Consider the following 21,659-nt stretch of genomic DNA (forward strand, 5'->3'; position numbering starts at 1 on the left):
ATTCCCACTATAGGTGAGATCTGCCAATTTTTTTCTTTGTACTTTTGAATTGGTTTTTGTGCCTTTGATATATACATATATATATTCGGGACATAAAGCCGACGGTAAAATCAGATGAGAGTGTGCGTTTAATTGCTATCGCAAAAAAAAAAACTAAATGTGGACATGATAGAACCCCTTTTTTTCTCGTCCACGTGGAACGAGTGGCTTGACCGTGCTATGCACTTGTAGTTTACAACAATGGCACTGCATTGGCCAAATCATGTATGCACGAAAACTTCCCTAATAATAACTAGAGACGCGAGAAGCGAAAAAAGTGACTATCGCACGACAGATCTCCTAGTTGATGGATAATTTTAATTTTTTGAGAGTAATGGTACTGAATTTTTCTTCCGTTTAGTTTCATTAGACAACATTTTGTGTGTTTGGAAGAAATAATGATGAACTTCATGAACAAATCATGAGTACAAGGAGGCTGGTACGTTGTACCTAAAGAAAAAACCTTACGTAAAAGCCTGCGCAGAATTGCTGGTGATGATATTCATCATCAAAGCAATATCTTGCTGATTCCATTAGAGGACACGTATTTGCTGCGTTTGACCAGCTGTCCGGGCCCTGATTTCAATATAATCAGGGCCCGGATTCACAAAACTAACTTACGAAAACATTTTTGCGCAAGAGAAACTTTCTTGCGTAAGTCGATTCACGAAACGAAAAAACGTCGTAAGAGGCCATAGTTGTCACATCGGCCGCTGCAAATAAAGCGCGCTGTGACTGCCCGGGAACATGTCAGCGATGGTGATGCAGTTGCTATATTTGCTTACGTCACCGAAAAGTGCTCGTAAGTGGATTCACGAAGCGAAATTGTGCGTAAAAACAGCATGGCTGAGAGAAAATCCCAAGAGTGGTCCGGACCACTCTTAGGAACAATGTGGCTACTTAGAACCTGCTGCCGCAGCGGTATACTTTGGAGCCCTGGCTGGTTTTGAGTTAATTCACGCTCATCAAGGGCTGCCTGATGACTGCTGGTGCGTTTTTATTTCTTTCGGCGCTTTGAGCTTCGCGTGTTGTTTCCCTTGTACGCAATGGATGGTGTTGACAACCACCATCGTCCAATAAGTTTGAAGCCGCAGTAATTGAAGAATTCTATTGGGCGTCAATGGCATAAAACTATGCATGTAAAGATTTGTGGTTGGATGAAAACTAATGTGATACGTGAATGGTCGGTGCATTCGAACGCGACATGGCATAGGATCAACCTTATTTGTTATGTTGTTGTGTTGCGCCCCATCTCATCCAATTAAAAGTGCGACTCGAGATCCTTGCCTCATTGGTGGAAATTACCACCAAAGAGGTTAATGGGAGCACATTCTTTGCACGCTATTGGAAATAAAAATGAGAGGAAGTTTTCAGTGAGTGATTCCTAAAGTTTGTGCTCTAGTGTACTTTCATTGGCTCTAACAGTCCAATGGTTGCGATCTATGAAATACAGCTGTCGATACACTTTGGGACGATCTGGAACAAAGCGTACTTTGTAAACCAAAGCGTATTAGGGGTGCGCATGGTTACGCATGGAACTACAAACAAATCATGCATCTTCACCTTCACTGTTCAGACACCGATATGGACAGTGATACTATGGCAAGCAATCGGAATGAAATGACCCTAGTAACTTTGTATGACACCAAAAATATGCAAACCCTCACGATTCTAGAGCAAACCTTGGCTGAATTCATCACTGCGTCAATTACCAGCCATTTAACTTGGCGCACGAACATCATTCAAAGGTAGAGCGAGCCACTTACAAGTATTTTGTGCGACGTAGCGACCACTTGAGCTGAGAATAATAGCGTTGCGAAGGCGAATCCCCTGTCGCATGCTCTGATCGAAGCAGACGACAAACGCGAGCAGACGACGGCTTGGCCGACAGGCACAGCTTGTGATTGGTTGTGAAGCAATACCCTCTACATCAGCTCACTCCGTGACGTTGCCAAAACAATTCGTTCATCTGGCACGCCTGTCCTGTTCGTCATATCACCCCCCTCGCACATAAGAGAAATTTTTTCCACGCCGTGAAAATAGTGCAAGTACTTTCTAAGAGCTCTCTTATCGTCTTATGTGCTGCGCAGTTCGAAAACAACATGGCGTCGTAAACAGCATATCGGTCGGTGCGACTTTCAGCAAACGCTTCTCGCTTCTCGCACGAGTTACTTCAGCGTTTGACCGGATGTGTTGTGATTACAGCAGCTCTTTCGGTGCGTGTAAGCAGTGCGGAAAGCTGTGGCAGTGCAATGGTGTACGGTGAAGCGCAGCGAAGCCTGTGCGTCGGTGTGGTTATCAAGCGGGGATCGGCGTCGATGTATCGACGACAACTGGCACTCGAGAAGCCTGCAATGTGTGTTTGTGTGCCGGTAACAGTTCGTTCGCTTGACTTTCCAGTCTCTCAGTTTGGTGCTGTGCGACATTTCGGATTGACAGCGTTTTGACACGTTACTTGAGTGACCCCAAGTACGTACGGAAACGTATGAACTACGCGCTCGGTTCTTGCTTCGCCACTAGTTAGCCCGCACGCTTCTATTTACTTGAGAGCAATGTACTGTTCGGGAGTCAAACGATGTTCGTTGTGAACAGTGGTGCTGTGTTGACGTTCCAAGATTTGTGAACAATCTGTGCTCGTGTGACCGAAACTTGAAAGACAGCGTTGATAACTGTTTTGCCCTGCGAAGTTGTGGTGGGCAGCTTGGCGCTTTTGTTTGTTAAGTCGTCACTTCTCCTTTTTGTGATAACCATAGTCCTAGCGCTGTGATGTGATCAACCAAAACTGCGAGATGCTACATTCTGTTGTGGATCGTGTTACTTTGGAAGCGCGCCTAGACTGTTCTTCGGTAACAAATTGAGAGTTCTATGTGGCAGCGAGAGCCCGTGAACGTCAAGCTTCCCTCCAGCCCCCCCAAAAAGCAAAGATTTCACCGGTGCCTTGCTTTGGATGAAGTTGTAGGCCAATATCGCCTAACTACAGGTTTCCGAGTTCGTCTGGCCATCGTTTTGCACGGCACTAGAGCCTTGACAACAGCCGGTCATGGCCAGTTCTTACACTTTATCAATGGACGTGCACGCCTCGCCAGCCCTTCATTGCTGTCATTGGCAGCTTCCAGTCTGCAGATGCCCTTTGCCTGTTCGCCGTACTTGGTTCCTTATGACACCGACGGCCACTAAATGCTGCCATCGGTGAGTTCACCTTGCAGAACTAAATTTCACCGGTACTATAATTCACGCAGTTCTATAACGTGTGCAAGTTTTTAAGCCCATCAGATGTAATGTTTCTCTATGGTAAGTTGAAGCATGAAAAATTTACTCATACTGTTATATACATACATATATTATGGAGCAAATACATAAAAAGTTTTTTGTGATTTGATACAAGTGAGCTCTTGTTTGATTATGAGGTTGGGCCTGTCGATGGACCACGTTTGATAGTTGGAAAGTTAATGTGAATTTATTTTTCAGGAGCCAGGTTGCACTTAAAAATTTATGTTATTTTGGAAAATTAGTTCTATAGACGATTACCACTGTGGTAGTACTATACTTCAGTAGGACATATATATTGCGGTACGTAAATTTTACATGACGCTTCAGTTTATTTCAAAGTGATTATAGCAGAGTTTGGTCACTTTAACGAAGTGATAGCTTCCTCAAATAAGTATTAGAAGTGAGTGCTTTTAATGATTGTTTTTAAATATCTCGTTTTTGGCTCTTCACAGATCGCAGAGATTGGTTTGTTAAGGTCCTGTGATGCATCTGTTGCACATTCTGGCACATCAATCCTCATCATTATTTGGAGCACCTGTACAAAAATAGGAAGGACACGTTCTCCCTAACTGTGCAAACTTATGTCACTGCTCGGACTGTTATCATTCAGCGGATGTGACGTGGAAGCATGCATGGCAGCCTCATCTTGAAGGACTGCAATCTGCTTGGGAGCTTCGAGGGCACAAAACTGCCTATGGCTGGCTGCAAGGATAGTTTTTGTTTAATACAAACGATTACCTGAACACCACTTACTGTGCACAAATTGAAAACCCAAGCATGGTTGTTTTCAGTGGATACCTGTAATATTCTTACACATAATTCTTATTCAACATTTATAAAACTAAATTGCAAGATAATTGAGAATGTTGAAAGCTGAAAGCCTGCAGCTTATGAATGAAACTCCAATAATCTGAGACTCAAAAGCTTGTGCTTTGAAACGAGCACAAATACTTTGATTCCTTATTGAGCTCTCCAGCTTGTAACTCCCTCTGTGGATCAAGTGCTCTGGAAGGAAATAGCAAGTGGGTGAAAATTGCCTGGCTGTTCACAACTTGCAAGGAGAAAGACCTATTGAAGAAGCCTCAGATGACATAAGGCCAGTAACTGCATCTTTTACCTAATGTAGCTTTTTCTCTCTCAGTGCTGTTGCTTGTGTTTCAGCCGAACATGTTCACCAGGATTGCATAGTGATATATATTTTTCTACAAATCGTACCTGACCTAAGTATGCATTGTTGATCTCTAAAGGTGACGTTCAGTGTGTTTCAAAGCCATGGCTTCTCATTTCTCTGACTGTGGCTAGCCTATTTCAGCAGCAGAGCGATGCAGCTAGCACACATGCAATCCAAGTCATGGAGCGCCCCTTTGGTGTTCTGTGCAGGACAGAGCATATTCATCCGGCAAGACACTGGTATGAACAATAATGGTGAGTGTTGGTGGCACCTGTAGGAGCCCGTTGTGTTTGTTGTGTATGATTATTTCCCCTGATAAAGTGCATTTTTGAAAGGTTTTCTTCATTTAGAATAATAGATGTCAGAAACAAGCACACTCATAATCCACAAGCGCCTGTGCCGTGTGTCCTCTTCTTGTGTCCCCGTTTCTTAGCGCTATTTTCAGTCGTGACAACTATACACTCTTGCATGTAGCATGGTTGTAACAATGATCTGTATTTTTCTAAGTTCCAGCAGTAACAAGGGGTTCGGTGCTCCACGGTCATGTACAGTGTAACAAGAACAGAGCACAGAAGACCAACAAGTATAAAGGGACTGCCAGTGACTGTTCTCCTGCTCAAAGTTTACAACACCAGAAAGAGCACATTGTGATGTCAGGAGCAGCTGCTGCTTAACGTCTTAGCAGTGCATTATTCAGCAGTTCCTTTGCTTGCATTCGAAATTATTTACATTTTGCATGGAAGATACCAAACTATGACACTAATTTAAAGGCTGCTGTAGTGTTAGTGGGCAAATATTTTTGAGCTGAAGTTTTTAACAGGTGTGTTAAGTGCCTGCGTGCCTCTACATTTGCATGCCAGAAATCACAGCATCCATGGTCGCCAATGGTAACTGTGTTTGCATTCTTTGTAGTACAAGAAGTAAAGCCATGGATGCAGTAATCATGTACTTAGTCGATGTAATCCTTCAGTGTACACTCATTTGTATAACACCAATGATGCCATGAGTGTATAAGCTCTGGGAAGTGAATCTATGTGGATTATTTTATTTGGAAGGAAGAGGATCATCACTACTCCTAGTATATTTTAACAGTAGATCTTAGTGCTTGGGTATTATCCCACTGCCTAACCGTCCTTCAACAGTCTGCTTATCTAGTGTGTAAGTGTAACTTTTTAAATGTATACTTTGCTCGGATAGGTTTGTTCATAATGTAATGCAAGTGACTTATCATCTATGCAGCTCTACTCAGACTAGAAATAAAAGTATTTATTTTTTTATATGTAGCTATAGCATGCATTCACTTGTGTTTTTTTTTCTAGGTGTCTGTACAATTGTTTAGCCCTACACGGTTGCTGACCCGCAGGTCGCGGGTTCAAATCCCGGCCGCGGCGGCTGCATTTCCGATGGAGACGGAAATGTTGTAGGCCCGTGTACTCAGATTTGGGTGCACGTTAAAGAACCCCAGGTGGTCGAAATTTCCGAAGCCCTCCACTACGGCATCTCTCATAATCATATGGTGGCTTTGGGACGTTAAAACCCCACATATCAATTGTTTAGCCCTACAAAAGTGCTGGTATACTCTAATATTGAATCTGGCATCCTAAAATAGTTTGTTAGTGGAAGTAAGAATGTGTTTACAACCAATATTACTATCCTCCGATGAACTGTGAAAACTCTGTGGAAATTTATTTACAGTTTTTGAACGTTGTGAAGGCCAATGTTATGTTCTTTTATTGTGGTCCCTGTTTCAATCAAATGACCCATAATTCCTTGGCAGTGGCACAGTATTAGTTGTTATTTTACACATATGTACTGAGCAACATCGCAGTTGAGGCCAGCAGCAAGACATACATGCAGTGCACTGGAGCATCACCTCACATAGTGTACAGTCTTTGCCCACCAGTAAACTCAATATTTTTCAAGCAGACTAATAGACAGCTGTATGGGAACTGTGTTGGTGTGCAAACTTTGAAATCTTCTTGAGGAGTGTTTTTGATCATTTTTGTCCAAGTGAAGTAGCTACCCAAGGCCACAACTGGTGGGAATGCGGTGGTTTCCTCTCTCCAAAAGCACTCCTACCAGCTGCCTCAATGTTAGCATGGGGTGAATTCACAAACTGGAAAAATAATTGGTCTTTATTTTCTTGGCCGAAGGAGTCACTTCCACCGTTGAGCCACCACGACGCGCCAGAATAGAAACTTTTAGCTAAATAAAGTTGATTCTACTTTTGAGAAGTGTTTTGGGGAAACGAAATGGCACCTATAGCTGTCAATATAAACACTGTTTGCACCAAGGAGCTTAGTAGCTTACATTTGTATTATTCATGTATTGTCTAGAATTTACTCGCGCTGTGCCAACTTTCAGCCCAAGTGTCCTAACATGCTTTGTTAGTGGCTTGTGAATGAGCCAAGCTATGTAAATAGAGTGATATTGCAGACATGTACAAAATATTGATGCACAGCCTTTTTCTTTAGCATGACATTGTCAAGGGCTTTATTCTTGTGTTTTTTATAAACAGTGCTTGTCACTGGGCATCAGCGGAAAACTATGCATCAAGCTTTTGCGAGATGGTTCGAGAAACACCGTGTTCAGACATAACAGTGCCGGTGGATTTCTCTCGTAAGTTACTTTCTGTAGTATATTCAAAATGAGTTTATTAGAATTGTTGTTTTATAGCCATTCATTTTAATATTTACACCTGAGTGGGTGTATGTATGTATGTATGTATGTATGTATGTATGTATGTATGTATGTATGTATCTTTTAAATAAGAACCCGTTTATCATTGGTGAGTAAGTTTGGTAATGATATGGCTGAATTTGTTTCTAGTCATTTCTCTTTTGAGCCATTACATATTTCAATTTATTTTGTACTGCATAAAAATAAATGTAACCTTACACAGAATATGTGTGTTCGAAGAAGTTGTTTTATTTACCAACCTACAGTCATGGGCAAGAAATTGGGTAAAATGGAACGGACCTGCGAAGATTAGTTTACAGCATAGCTACTCTACATGGCATATCTCGTACACATTGCGTTGGTTGAATATCTCGATTTCAACCTTTCAATTTTAATCAGAATAAGCAAGCTATCACCCGTGGTTGTATATGTGTGTGATATTTATGCATACTGTGATACCGGTTCGCAATTACAATTAATGTCACAAACCTAGTCAAGCTGAATACACGAATTTTGTCCATGCACCTTTCATCTGCACTGGAACTGTTGTTAATAAAAATAAACTTCAGTTTAGAAATTTATTCTAGTAACCAAAAGCAGGGTATCTCTTTATCACACAAATCAAATTGCCATTGTTCTGTTCCATTCTGGACAATAGGGGACCCTCTCAGCAGAACTCGATTAACTGCTATAGTTCATTTTAACCATTGACAGCGACATTACACTGAAGCGTGCAGCATGACAAATAGCCGGAGAGAAGACACAAACTAATCACTCTGTTCGCGTCAGCGCTAACTGTCCGTGCTCTTTGGTCTTGCTGCATGTGATGATGCCCACCAAATTAGCACGAAAGCGTGTTCCTACAAAGGCAGTCAACTTGGCTGCAAGCAGTTAGTTCACTGCATGTGTAGATTTTCTTCAAAACACCGTGAACACTGATTGCTGGTCGAATATCCAAACACGTGAAAAGTAATATACCAGGTATATTTTGGTATTTCAGCACTGGACACTTTTGCGATAATAGAGAATGGAGGAAAAAATTATGAACCCGGAATTGTTTAATTTTTGAAGGAGCACAATACAGCGCTTTTGGGTCAAAAGGGGAGTGAAAGAAGCAAGTGCGAAAGCCTACTTCTTAAAAAATTAGTACCCGCCACCACGCATAATGTCAGGCCGGGCAACCTCTTGAAAAAAAAAAAGGTCTTAGTGATTCTGCGAATCGAACCAAGTATCTCGTAGATTGTAGTTGAGCGCTGTAACCGCCCGTCCACTGCAGCAGTGCTTGCATTCGCCCTATTGCTGATATATCGTCATTCCTTCGAATGAAGCCAAATGCAAAAACGTCTCATGAAACTTTGTCAAAAATATAAAAAATAGTTAGAATGCGTTTGCCCAAGGTTACTAGAAGATAGAAAATGCCACGTGTGACTGTATAACCGTGCGCTATTTATTCTTGTACATTACTGTCATGACGTTGGGATAGCCGGCTCTAACGTAGGCTACCTTCTCATAGTTTGCCAAATATAAATAAGAAAATAAAAATATATAACAGCCTGTGACAACGCTAATCAACTATTATGAGTTCACTGTCACTAGTGTCACTTTCACTAGATGAATGCTCAGTTTGCTTCCATTATCGTTATTTAGGAAAGTTTTGGCTCATTAACTCAACTCTCCTAATTAGCAATGATTCTCACATCTAAGGACAGTCACACTTCATCTCGCTTTCTGAGTGGCTGTCACTCCCATATAACGCGTACTCCTCTTTTTTATGCTCTCCGAGCATCTGACGCTGCTTTGCGGAGACTTTACCTGACGTCTGCTGGGCCAGAAAATTGTCTTTATTATCTATCAATTTCAAGCTTTCGCGAAGCCGAAACGAGAGTCTCTCTCTCTCTCTCTTCATCCTTTTCGCACGTGTGATAACGTCTCTCGACCTCAAGACTCGTATACACGTCCCTTGCTTTGTTTGCGCACTCAAACAACGCTGGACGAAATATTTGCACCGTGTTTTGTGAAAAGCATTAGCACTGAGACACCTCCCGACGAGTCTCCCTCATTTTACGTAGACATATACCTAAGCGTAAGCGTGTGCACGTTCTCGCATTCCGGCTTTATAAAAATGCCGCGGTGCATGGAACCAGCGAAATTGCGCTCACAATTTCATTTGATTACTGCTGTTATCTATTTTAGCACAATTCGTCTGCAGGCACCAAAGTCGCTCATGTGTCTTGTAATAAGAATATTGTAACAAAGGCTACCTTTGACTATAGGTACAAAACACCCTTACTTCACCACTATACCGTGCTAGATTGCACGGAATTAGTTAAGTAGAAGCGCAGCTTCAATGAAATGTAAGGTAAGTGGTCGCTTTAAATAAGGGAAGACATTCAAGGCACATTTTCAAACATTGCATGCATCGATTTATGAGTGGTTTCATTTATGTGGTGCTCCTGGAGTGTTGTTTACTTGTACTAGACGAGATAGTGCATGGATTGCTCGGTGGCTTAAGGCCATCAAGCAATTATTTTTTTAGCTACAGTCGTTGATTAAAGGCGAGTGCTTGGCTTTGCACCGCCCACCAAAACGTCTATTACAACGTACGCGGCATCCCGTAAGCGCTGTAGCAGACCCTCGTGGAACTGAAACTTAGATGCAGCAAATCATTGGCTATCATCGTATACTCTCGATGCTAGACGCTTTGCGTGCTACCTTGATATTATCGGCACACACTTCTTTCTTTCCTTGTCGTTTCATCGGCTATCGTCGGTCCTCCTTGCCCTCTTAAGTGCCGAATAAGTTAAATTCATACCCGCGCTATAGTAATCCCTCCAGATAAGAGAATTTTGGGCTAAGAAAATGCGTAGATAAAGAGAAAGCTTTGTGAATTCGGGCCCAGATATTTAGAAATGGTTCATAAAAGAATTCTGACAAACCTGGCTTTTTATCACAATATCACTAATTTGAATAATTGATATGTGGGGTTTAACGTCCCAAAACCACCATATGAATTCTAAAGATACAGTAGTGGAGTGCTCCGGAAATTTAGACCATCTGGGGTTCCTTAACGTGCACCGAAGTTTGAGCAGCGTCTGCTGCCGGGATTAGATCCCGTGACCTGAAGGTCAGCAGCCGAGTACCTTAGCCACTGACCACGGTGACAGGATCACCACATCACTAAAAAACGTAAATAATGGTATACAGAGATGAATATTATTCGTACATTCGGTCTTTATTTGTATCACAGCGACTACCTATCGAAGCAACGTATTTATCACTTTAATCAGGTAGGGTGAACAATGCTTTAAAACAGAGTATAGACAGAGAGTGAAGTGCTTCCACCACGCTACAATAATGTCACCTGGTAAATAATGCAACACTAGAATAACATCAAAGTTCTGAAAAAGCCTGTTGCGCCATCACTGCTTTTTGATAGAAGGCTTATTTTAATTATAATCGATATTTACCTCATTTCTGTTGCTTTGGACAAACGTCATGCAGGTCTGGTAGAGGCCAGCTACTTTTTGGGACGCGTTTTGATTTGACGATGGCACGAAAGTGTTATTAAGATGCCATATGTTGAGCTGTCGAGTTTCTTGTGAAACCTGTAATTTACAAATCAAACATGCTGAATGCCCTCGCTAACAATTTCTGCGAGGCTTTATAGAGATGTTTTATAAGGGCTCTCTCCCAATCTCTTACTTAGCCCCCCTTTCTCTCCACTGCGCTTCTGGTCAAAAATCACCTACGCCATCCTTCATTTTGTCTAACTTCTGGTAGACAAGACGGCAGGTGAAATAATCCCTGCTGTTCAAATATACACTGAGAACTATTGAAGAGGTGCTTCAACATTATCGCTTTTTACCACTACCACATCAAATCACCAAATCACAAAAATACGGTGGGCTTAGGAGCAATGTACTTGAATTCATGTACTGGTGATAAGGACACGTTTCCTAGCTCGCCCCACAGTTGAGCTTGTGAGGTTTGCATAAAGTAAAGCCGGACTCAGCGTTGATGTCTGGACATAAAAATTGCTACGCGATGCACTGCATATTACTACAGTTTTGCTATATAGGACACCATGAATGTGCACTAGAAAACAACACAAACATTACTTTTTAGTGCTTCCTGTGAAATTTTTAGGCCTTTGTGTACCATGCGTAGATCGTTCTTGAATTATTAGAATGGTGAATTGCTGTACGAAACAGACACCTAATTTGCAAAAAAAAATCACCAGTCTTTTTTTAATTTGTAAATTTCGAAAGCTAGAGTGCGCATTTACCTGTCGGCTTTCGTTTTCAGACTACGGGGTCACACATCGAAGTACAAGTTTCGCATTTACGAAAGTATTGTCCAATATTGTTGAAGACATTTTAAGGAATGGTGCTCTCGAAAAGTTTACAAAATATGTCTCTAAACCAAGTCTATATGTTACACAACAATTACACAAAACATTCATAATTATAAAAAGCTGTGAATTGCCAATTGAAACCGGAGAATAGTTATAACGTTCCTATAAAATCTGGCACAAAATAATTTAATTAACCATTTCACAACAGTGCATATTTCCCAGATTCTGTGCATGTCCAAAACTACGAAGGCAAAGCGTACGTTATAAGAATAATAGCGCTTAGAACAACACCAAAGGCAGGGCTGGCTGATGACGAAATATACTGTAAAGCCGGCATTGAATATCATATATAGGTCATTTGGCTTCGTACCAACTTCACACTGGCGCCTTTTCAAAATGAAAAGGTGATCGTTAAGACGAGAAGTAAAATCATTCGAAGTAAAATTCGCATGATTGAGTTTCCTTTGAACCTGAAAGTTGCTTAAACGATGCTTCTAATCCAATGTCTGCCTACAGTTTCTTGTGATGATGGTTCTATGTTTTCATCGTAGAGAACACGACACCACTAAACGGCGTATTTCCTTCAAACAAAACTTGCAGTTTCGGTGTTAACACTGCAGGCGACAAAAAACATATATGAGCCGCTGTCACTACACCATACTTCGTGCGTATTGACCATCTCGCATGCTTATTGTGCCTTGTCCTGCGATGACGGGACAGGTCCGCCGAGGAGTGTACAGAGAAGCACATAACACTAGTTCGATTTTTTTGTGTTACAATAACTGTTCCGTATTCGGCGGCTGGACAACCACCGGCCCAGGGAGCAGACGATGCAGGCAGTGACGGGAAGAGCGATCCTCATTCACACATTCTGCGGTGAATTTCTGAGTGTTACGTAGCCAATTAGAGAGTGGCGAGAAAGAAATACAACACAAGATAACATAGAAATCAGTGGAATCTTATATGATGGTCTCGTCGTGTGATACGGCGAACACCCCGAACATTCAACAGATCAGCGGTAATTTGGTAGTATACATGAGAATGAGCAGGGTGAAGTGACAACGTACCTGGGTCAACTGACTCCACCCCCGGAAGTTTCCACAGACGTAGCGGTAGAAATCCCGACATGGGTTTTTTGTTAGGTCAATATTAGAGCGCAGCCACTGCGCCGCATAGCGGCAAAGCCTCGTCGTACATTGGCCTTCATCTGGATCTTCCGGCGGGAAAAGATGTTGTGAAGGACTTGCCGGTGTACTAGCCATAGTTGATCGTCTATTCACCTCGGTCGATGGTGGGCTTTCAATCCTAGGCACGGAAATCATCGGAACCTGTTGGCCAAGCATTGTGTACAACTGATAGTTTGTTCCGAGACAATAAGATTGGAATGGATAATTTTGACAGGCACATGTACTATCGGCGTCAGTTAAAACCTGAAGAGCGGCTGTGAGGTAACGTTAGCGTTGAGCAAAGCCATCAACACGCTCAAGGCACCAATATACACCGCCTTGCTCGAGCCTACATAGTCTACGGACTTCAGAAATAAAGCGTGTTTTACCACACGCGGGCCCCAGTCGAGCGTGCTACAAGCAAGTACTTTGCGCACTGTTTGACCACACTTCCTTAGAATTCAATATTAGTTTTGTGGCGAAAACCTCTATTAGCCATAGACCAATTAAATCACCTAAATACCGTATTATAGACGTTTCTCGCTCTCCAATTTGATCTGTTGTCGCTCTATAAACTGTGGAGGGTATTACAGGAGTAAAAATGCCAAATTACTTTTCACAGTGTTCTTCTACTCTTGCAAATCCTCAGAGAGAGTGAAATTCATTTTCACTCTCCATAAAATGAGAGAGTAAAGATGCTTTCTACTCTACTTATCTATAAGAGAGTGGAATGCTCATATACTCTTCAGGCATAAGAAAGCAAAACGCAGCTACACTCCTGCCCTTGATTACATTTAGATGGGTCGGTACCCCGCGAGTGATTACAATACTTAACAACCACACATATATAGAGTAAAACGTACTGAATCTGTTTGTTGAGGCGTTAGAGACAACTGACAAAAAGAACAGCGTTTGAAACGCGTGCTACTGAATTTCACGACACTGCAGGCACTTGGAGCTCTCAATATCCGCGTTTTCAGCTTTGGATCTGTGTAGTGAAATAATCAAATACTATCCCATTCAATCGATCACGATTCAAACTCAATCCGAATGCCTACGACATTCTCCTTATAATATATTCATGTTTTTCGCTATGACCAACGCTCACAGAGGATGCTGACGTAAGTCAAGCGTACGGTGCGGCTACAGGGAAGTATTGTGGCTTTAGTCGTAGAACGTAAACAACAACGTGAACAAGAATGACCTAATTTTATAGTGTACACTTCAGAAGTGCGATGTCTTCTACGCATGCAGAAATGACTAAAAACTTAGCGAGTCAGTGGAAACGCCGTTCATATAATCTCTTGCGGTAGTCTTTTTTTTGTCTACTGCAGAAAACGTGTCGGATACTGGCTGCTCTTACGAAGCACAAAACAAACACAATAAACAGGTTATCTACAGTCCCGCTGGTTTCGAGAAGCGTGGAAGCTTTGAAATGTGCACGTTTAAAGAAATAAACACAGCGAGATCACAAACGTTATTTTTGATATGAATAATTATACAACGGCACCGTTTTTTAGTGTGGTGTAGTGGCTACCGCGTCTTGCCCGCAATACGAAGTGCATCAAGAGGTAAAAGATCCGAGCGTGACTCCGCCTATTTTTTTTTACATTTTCTTTCTGTATTTTTGCTCGTATTTAGTCATCCTTACGATCCGCACGCGCGGGTATCCAGCAAGAATAATTAAAAAGCCAAATTTCAGCGCAAGTTGTTTTTTTTTGTGAGGTGCACTACTATTTTCTTTGCTGAGATTATGTAACTGTGCTTCGGGCAGCGTTATGTTACTCTGTTGAGGGGGAGTGCTTTGACGTGTTTGGTGGGAATCACTGTACTCTGGATCAACAAGAGGTAGTTCACTCTGGAAAAGAGAGTGAAATATCGGACAACAAAGTATTCTCCGAAAGAGAGTACCCATCACTCTCCTAGTTTTAGAGTGTGTGATGGGGCATATAGGCCACTTACTTGGACCACGTCGGCATACCAGTTTCTCTTTAGGATTATTTATCATGAGCGCTTTACCCAGGGTTTCTTCTTGGTGCTCTAGCCTAGTGAAACGCAGTTTCGTTGCTTTATTTCAAAATAGTAGGCAAAGGTATCTTGCTATTAGGGAACTTTACAACTACTACCCAAATAAAATTCGCTTTAAAAATTACGGGTGATCTGCATAAGTAGGCTTTTTACAGGAAATATTACCCATATCTTTCTATGCATTAAATTGCAATAGTTGTATTAAAGTGGCTGACGCTCCTTCAATCAATCAATCAATATATTGCTGTCACGTCAAAAGGATAACACATTTCAAGAAAAATATTGCTCACAATTCCGCCCCTTTTGTCCAACGAAGATGCTTGAAACAGCGCATGTGATGAGGAAAAGTTAGAGAAGGGCGAGTGTTGTAGTATTTTTTTAGAGCAATGATAGTGTGAATTGATTGATTGATTTAAGGGTTTTAACGTCCCAAAACCACCATAAGATTATGAGAGACGCCGTAGTGTAGGGCTCTGGAAGTTTCGACCAGGGGTTCTTAACGTGCACCCAAATATGAATGCACAGGCCTACAACATTTCCGCCTCCATCGAAAATGCAGCCGCCGCAGCCGGGATTTGCTCCCGTGACCAACGGGTCAGAAGCCGAGTACCTTAGCCACTAGACCACCGTGGCGGGATGATAGTGCGAATTGCTTTAACGTCTCTTTCGTACAACATCATTGTGTGCGCGAACATATCATGAAAGACGAGTTCGTTCCTTTGGTCGAGCAGTGCGTTGACGTTTTTTTTTTTTTGGTGGTGTCCAATTTCCGTGGTCAGTTCATGGCACTGTAACATGAACTGTATCAGCTGCTAGACATTATTTTAGCTGGAGTTTTGAACGATCACGATAAATCTACTTCGTAAGTACGCGTGTTGCTGCATGATACAAAACTACGTGAAACACGTTGGTGCACAGCAAATAATGTCGAGTCTATTACTGCCACCACAGTCCTCACCATTTCTGTGGTAATGTCTCCGAGCTCCTTTAGGCATTTTACAGAAGGGGGGTGTTGAAACGCTAAAAGAAAATTCAGTACATACAAACTGGCACATATTGAATAGCTAGCAATTTTTCTGGTATTCGCAGCCACGGCGATATTTTCTGGAGGTATAAGTTCTACGCCACATGACAATTCACTGGAGTACTAGTAATTATTTGACTTCCAATTGCTAGAGCACGTCAATGATTGCACCTGATTTACTGAAAAAAAAATTCGGCGCGAGCCTTGTCAGACAGTCGAAGACATGGAGCACATTCTGAATAACCTGTTATATCCAGGCTATCATAATAGATACCCTATATGCGGTTGGTCATGTAGTAGAATAACGAGTTATATTCACCATCAAGCAGCTGAGTGGTACGTTATGATTCGCTGCAATACAGGAGACAGCGTTGAACGGCAGGAGTGCCCCTCGGGTGGCAATGGGTGACGTGGCTCAGTGGTTGTTGTTGTTGTTGTTGTTGTTGTTGTTCTCCTATTGTTAGTGGCGCATACCCACTGTGGGGGATTGGCCAAGAATCAAGTGGTTTTAAAATTTACTGTTCAGATTTGGAATGATGGAGGTATAACAAAAAGATCATCGGTGGCTCAGTCTTCTCTCACGATTACATGTAGATGGAGATACTAAAGTTATGGCTCACATCCATCTTGGGGGTTTAAGGCATGATGTGGAGGAGATTTTGTAGTGGCGCGAACCATTTGCTGTAGGTAGTACACAAATAAATTGGTAACAACCCACGAAGAAAGATATGAATATTTCATTACAAATTCGCTAGAGCGTAAAATATTTATACCGTTTGCCTGTTGCAAGAACAAGAACAAAAATGAACTCTCGAAGCATTTCAGAAGGCAATTTATTTTTAATCCATCGTTTACCAATCTGTTTTTAGCCCCGCCGCGGTGGTCTAGTGACTTAGGTACTCGGTTGTTGACCCGCAGGTCGCGGGATCAAATCCCGGCTGCGGCGCCTGCATTTCAGATGGAGGCGGAAATGTTGTACGCCCGTGTGCTCAGATTTGGGCGCACATTAAAGAATCCCAGGTGGTCGAAATTTCTGGAGCCCTCCACTACGGCGTCTCTCATAATCATATGGCTTTTTGAGACGTTAAACCCCACAAATCAATCAATCAACCAATCTGTTTTTATTTGAACATCTCTATCTAAATATCCCGGCTGGCAAAACAATTCGATTTCACAAATGAGGTACCGTTTGTTTCATGAACCATTCCCCGTGGTGGGTTGCGCCAGGATTCTGAGGAACAACAAATCAACCAACCATTGTGCTTAGTGCTTTCTTGTTCCTTAGAAGAGGCCACTGCCCGTTATACAGTACGGGCAAACGAGATGAATGAATGGAAGATTTTTATTTTAGTGCTGAATAACTCTACTAGCGCTCAGTGGGCTTCTCCCAGATCGGACCGCGCTTGCTAAGCCTAACCACGCATCGGCTCTCTGGACAGCCCAAGGCTGATCCACCTTGTTGGCGCTTCTGACGGCGGAGCACCACTTAAGCTGGTTGGCTTGATCGCTGCCCAACGAGGGGCATCACCTGAGCGTATACTTTAAGTTAGCTACTTCCTCACAACAGGAGCACGAGCAGGTAGTGTAAGTATCGCGCCAAAGCTTATGAAATGAGGCCCGATTCGGGTATTCATGCATTCATAAGAGTCTCAGCGTTATTGCCTTGGCTCGGTGTAGTTTTCTTTGAGGAGTCGGGTAGACGCTCCTGCTTAGGTAGAAGTGGTGCGTTAGCTTATCGTATGCCGTGGGCTGGAAAAAACTACCGCGCTTTGTAGTGGACCAGCTCGCTGAGGTTGGTGGGGCCTCCTTGATTGATATGTCGGATTTAACGTCACCAAATCACCATATGTCCCTGTAGGGTGTGTCTGCGTTTCGAGAGTATACTTTGCGTATATAGGGTGTATTTTGTGGGTCGTTGACGGAGCGTCAAATTACACAAACTGATCTCGACAAAATGCTTGCCAAGCGCATCATCGAGTCCTCCCACATTCCTGGGGCATCCTCCTTCGTGGTATAGTCCGCAAGACGGCAAAGGACGCTTCTGTGTCGATTATTGCATTTAAACAAAATTACACAAAAGACGTGTACTTTCTGCCATGATTAGATGATGCTCTTAATTGCTTTACGGTGCCTGCTGTTTGTCTTCCGTAGACCTACGTTCTGGGTACTCGCAGATAGAGGTGGATGCCATCGATTGAACAAACACGGCATTAATTGCACCCAATGGCCTTTATCAATTCAAGCTCATGCCCCAATGCCTTTGTAACGCTCCAGCCACATTTGAAGGGACGACGAACTCTGCTCAGAGGCTTGATATGGTTCACCTGTTTGTACTGTTTGGACGATACCATTGTTCTTTCACCTACATCCGAAACTCACATACAGCTCGTAACAGCTATTTTGTATATTTTTCGTTCTGCTGGTCGTCAGCTAAGCTCATCCAAGTGTCACCTTGGGTGCCACCAAATTACAGTTTTACGTCATCTAGTAGGCACCCACGCCGTACAACCTGACCCAGCAAAAATCAGCGCAGTCAAAAATTTTCCTGTGCCACTATCTTCAAAGCATGTACGAAGCTTCCTCGGACTGTGCTCATAGTCCCGTCGTTCGATCAAGTCTTTCGCGGACAAAGCGAGGCTTCTTAGCAGCTTCTCAAGCAAAGCGTCCAATTTTAAGAGGGCTCGAAAGAGGCACCTTCGTTCTACAGTCTAAAGCGCACCTAACTACACCTTTGATTTCAACGCAATTTGACCCTAAAGATGCTACTGAGATTCGTTCTGAGCAATGTGGCCATGGCCCCGACGCAGTGCTAGCTCAACAACAACGGGGCCATGACTGCATATTCGCATACGCCAGCCGCCTCTTATCCGCGCCCAAACGCAATTATTATATCACAGAGCGCCTGTGTGTGGCTCTCATCTGTGTAGCCCCTAGTTCAGGCCATAAATATATGGGCGCCCAGTTTCGATAATTGTAGACCACCACGCACTCTGCTGGTTGAACTCTCCTATAGATCCCTCAGGGCGTAATGGTGCCCAGGTTTTGCGCTAGCAAGGAGTTTCTTACTTGGTGTTGTACAAATCTAGCCAGCTGCACGAGGATGCTGATTGCCTTTCCCAGCCCTTCGTCGACGATCCTGCTGGCCCCAATGCAAAGACGGTGCGGTCCATCTTCATAGTGTCCGACTTCAGTCCATCTTTTTAGTGTCCGACTTCTTTGAAATTGGGGAAGAACAGAGAAAGAAACGACTTCTGCTTGACATCATCCGCCGAACAAAGTATTTCGCAACAGACGCCTGCATCCGTCACGTTGTGTTTCGAGAGCGCCATGTTATACCACCGCATTTTCCAAGCTCACGGGCCTGAATTATCTTATTGTTGTGCTTAAACAGTTACTGTACAGCGTCCTCGCTGAGCTTCACAATGCGCCCACAGCAAGGCACCTTGGAATATGTCACAGGCAGGAACGCGTGTGCTGCAGTTTGTACTGGCGAGCCCTTGCTCGCTTGGTACGCCGATACGTCACCACGTTTTAGTTATGTCAACGTCGCGAAACACCATCGCTGCTACCCGCTGGCCATCTCCGACCAATTAGCATACCTACACAACTTTTTTACCAAGTTGGCTTACACTTTCTTTAACCTTTACCCGAATCAACAGCGTGTAACAAAAGGATAGCCGAGGCGAGGGGTCACGCCGCACGCTACGCTATTTATCGAGCCCTACCGACGAGCTGTGCGACCGACGTTGCTTACTTCCTGTTGCGTGGCGTTATATTTATTCACGATGAGCCAAAAGAGCTGCTCACTGGCCGTAGCCGTACATTTCTCTCCCAAGCCATCGCCGGCACCCACGTTGCTGTTCGACACAGCACAAAGTGACCACAGCTTACTAGCCGCAAACCATTGGTCTTACGAAATGCTTTATTAGATCTCTTAGAGATATGCATGCAATCCATGTATCACCGGACCATCGAGAGTGAGATCTCGCCCTACCCACGTGACGTTCGAGTCCAACTCGTTCCGGCGACACAGCAGACTTGTCACCTTTCTACCTATTGTATGGAAGAGAGCCGACTTTACTCTTAGACACCCTCATTTAAAGCACCTCGTTCATCAAAACGTATGCTCGTGATGCTATTGCACGAGCCAACCATGCCGGTGAGCTCCCTCGTGCTTGTCTGAGGGCGTCTCAGAGTAAGCAACGACGTCGTTACCATGACTCGCATCGCAATGCAAATTTCGCTCCAGGTACACTTGTGTTACTCCGGTCGCCTCATCTTCGATTAGGCTTGTCTGAAGAATTTTATGTCGTTACACGGGACCTTACTGCGTATTTCAGCAGGTGATGCCTGTTACTTCTCAGGTTGGCCTCATCTATTCATTGTCATCAGTTCTCTATCGAGCGACGTTGACGTGTCACGGCTTGAGATCTACAGCTCTGCTTCTGAGAATGATCTATAAAGCTTCAGAATGGTGCTTCCGCCACCGCGGGTCATGCTACGTACCAGTGGCATTGCGACCAACAGAATGAAGAAAAGGTCATCGGTATATAGACTGGCAGGAGCTCTTCGTATTGGTGGCTCAGCTCAACTAACCAGTTGTAGGTACATATATTCCCTCAAGTCTTCGCCTGCTGTGTCTGTCCTTCTCGTAACATTATTGAGGAACCAACCGACCCTCCACGGAATGTAGCTGAGCTATCAATTGGCACAGTAAATTAACACTTTAATAATTAAGAGTAAAATAATGATCTGTTGAGTAGCGCGAGCTTTTACTATTACCATAATGCCATTGCAAGCCGAGCTAGTGAGTTTTAGTTCAACACAGCTCAGTGCAGGACATGTTTCCTTTTTACGAGCACAATCTGTGCCACCTTGTAACGCCTCATAAGTAATGTGGACCATTGCAACAAGTGATTGCTGTTTCGTTGCTTATTTTGACCGTGAAATGTGCAATCATAACCCCCAATTCTGCGTCAACGGAGCTAATGGCCGAGGCGACGCCTTTAGGTTGACAAGAACAGTTCGATTTCACGTAACAAGTTCTTAGAAGTGTATTAGTTGTAGTTCTTGTAAAAGCAACAATGAATCCAGATTAAGAGGCACACATAAGTTCGAAGAAACTTAAGTTACTCGCCACGGTGCCTGGTGCTTATAGTGCTCGACTACTACCGAGCAGGTTCCCGATCACACAACGCCGCGTGCGGGCCCATACTCAACGAATGCAAAAATTCTTTAAAGCTGTGTGCACCAATCTAGAGGTCGTTTAAAAACCCCACATGGCGAAATTTCCCTGGCCATTTACTAAGGCATCTCTCGTATTGATATCATGGTTCTAGAACATCCGACGCTAAAAATTATTATTAGGAAAGAGGTGCCCTGCTGTTTAACAGTATGCTGTGCCACTATAGAAAGTTCGTGATGGCTGGTACACACTGACTCAAATATTAACTACTTCAATGATGCATGACTGAAACAACAATTTGCTACACTTTTCCCAACAAGCTCCTAATGTATTAATTCAGATGCATATGACCAGCATGACAGATGAATGGTTTCAAGCCTTCTTCGAATCTGGATGTTTCTTCTACGTTGTGATAATACGCTGCAACGTGCCCTATTCACTCCAATATATCTGGACATCCCTTGTCTTAAAATTATCATCCATAGTGAAGGCTATTAAAATCTAAATCTACCATCTCCGCTTTGAGGATACTCATGAAATTATGTCCTTATTCGTATATTTCGAAAGTATTTGTGATCGAATAACGCGTTCGATGCTCTACCCACTGAGCTACCACAGCGGCCTCGAAAGTATTTGTGATATGCTTCCTCACTGCTCTTCATTGAACACTACTTATTCAGCTTTCAGGTAATAGTGTAGTTTTACGTTACATTCACGATAGTGTTTTTACACACAGGCTTAAA

General features: G+C 43.1%; 1 long non-coding RNA gene across 1 annotated transcript; it reads left to right on the top strand.

Moving 5' to 3' along the window:
- The first annotated feature begins 1,819 nt into the window (after positions 1-1,819).
- Positions 1,820-7,384, top strand: LOC142803925 (uncharacterized). The gene is made up of 2 exons (XR_012894370.1): positions 1,820-3,228; positions 3,762-7,384. It is a non-coding gene; the product is annotated as an uncharacterized LOC142803925 (long non-coding RNA).
- Positions 7,385-21,659: the final 14,275 nt, after the last annotated feature.

This window comes from Rhipicephalus microplus, chromosome 3 (assembly GCF_043290135.1).
Source record: "Rhipicephalus microplus isolate Deutch F79 chromosome 3, USDA_Rmic, whole genome shotgun sequence".
NCBI classification, from domain to species: Eukaryota; Metazoa; Arthropoda; class Arachnida; order Ixodida; family Ixodidae; genus Rhipicephalus; species Rhipicephalus microplus.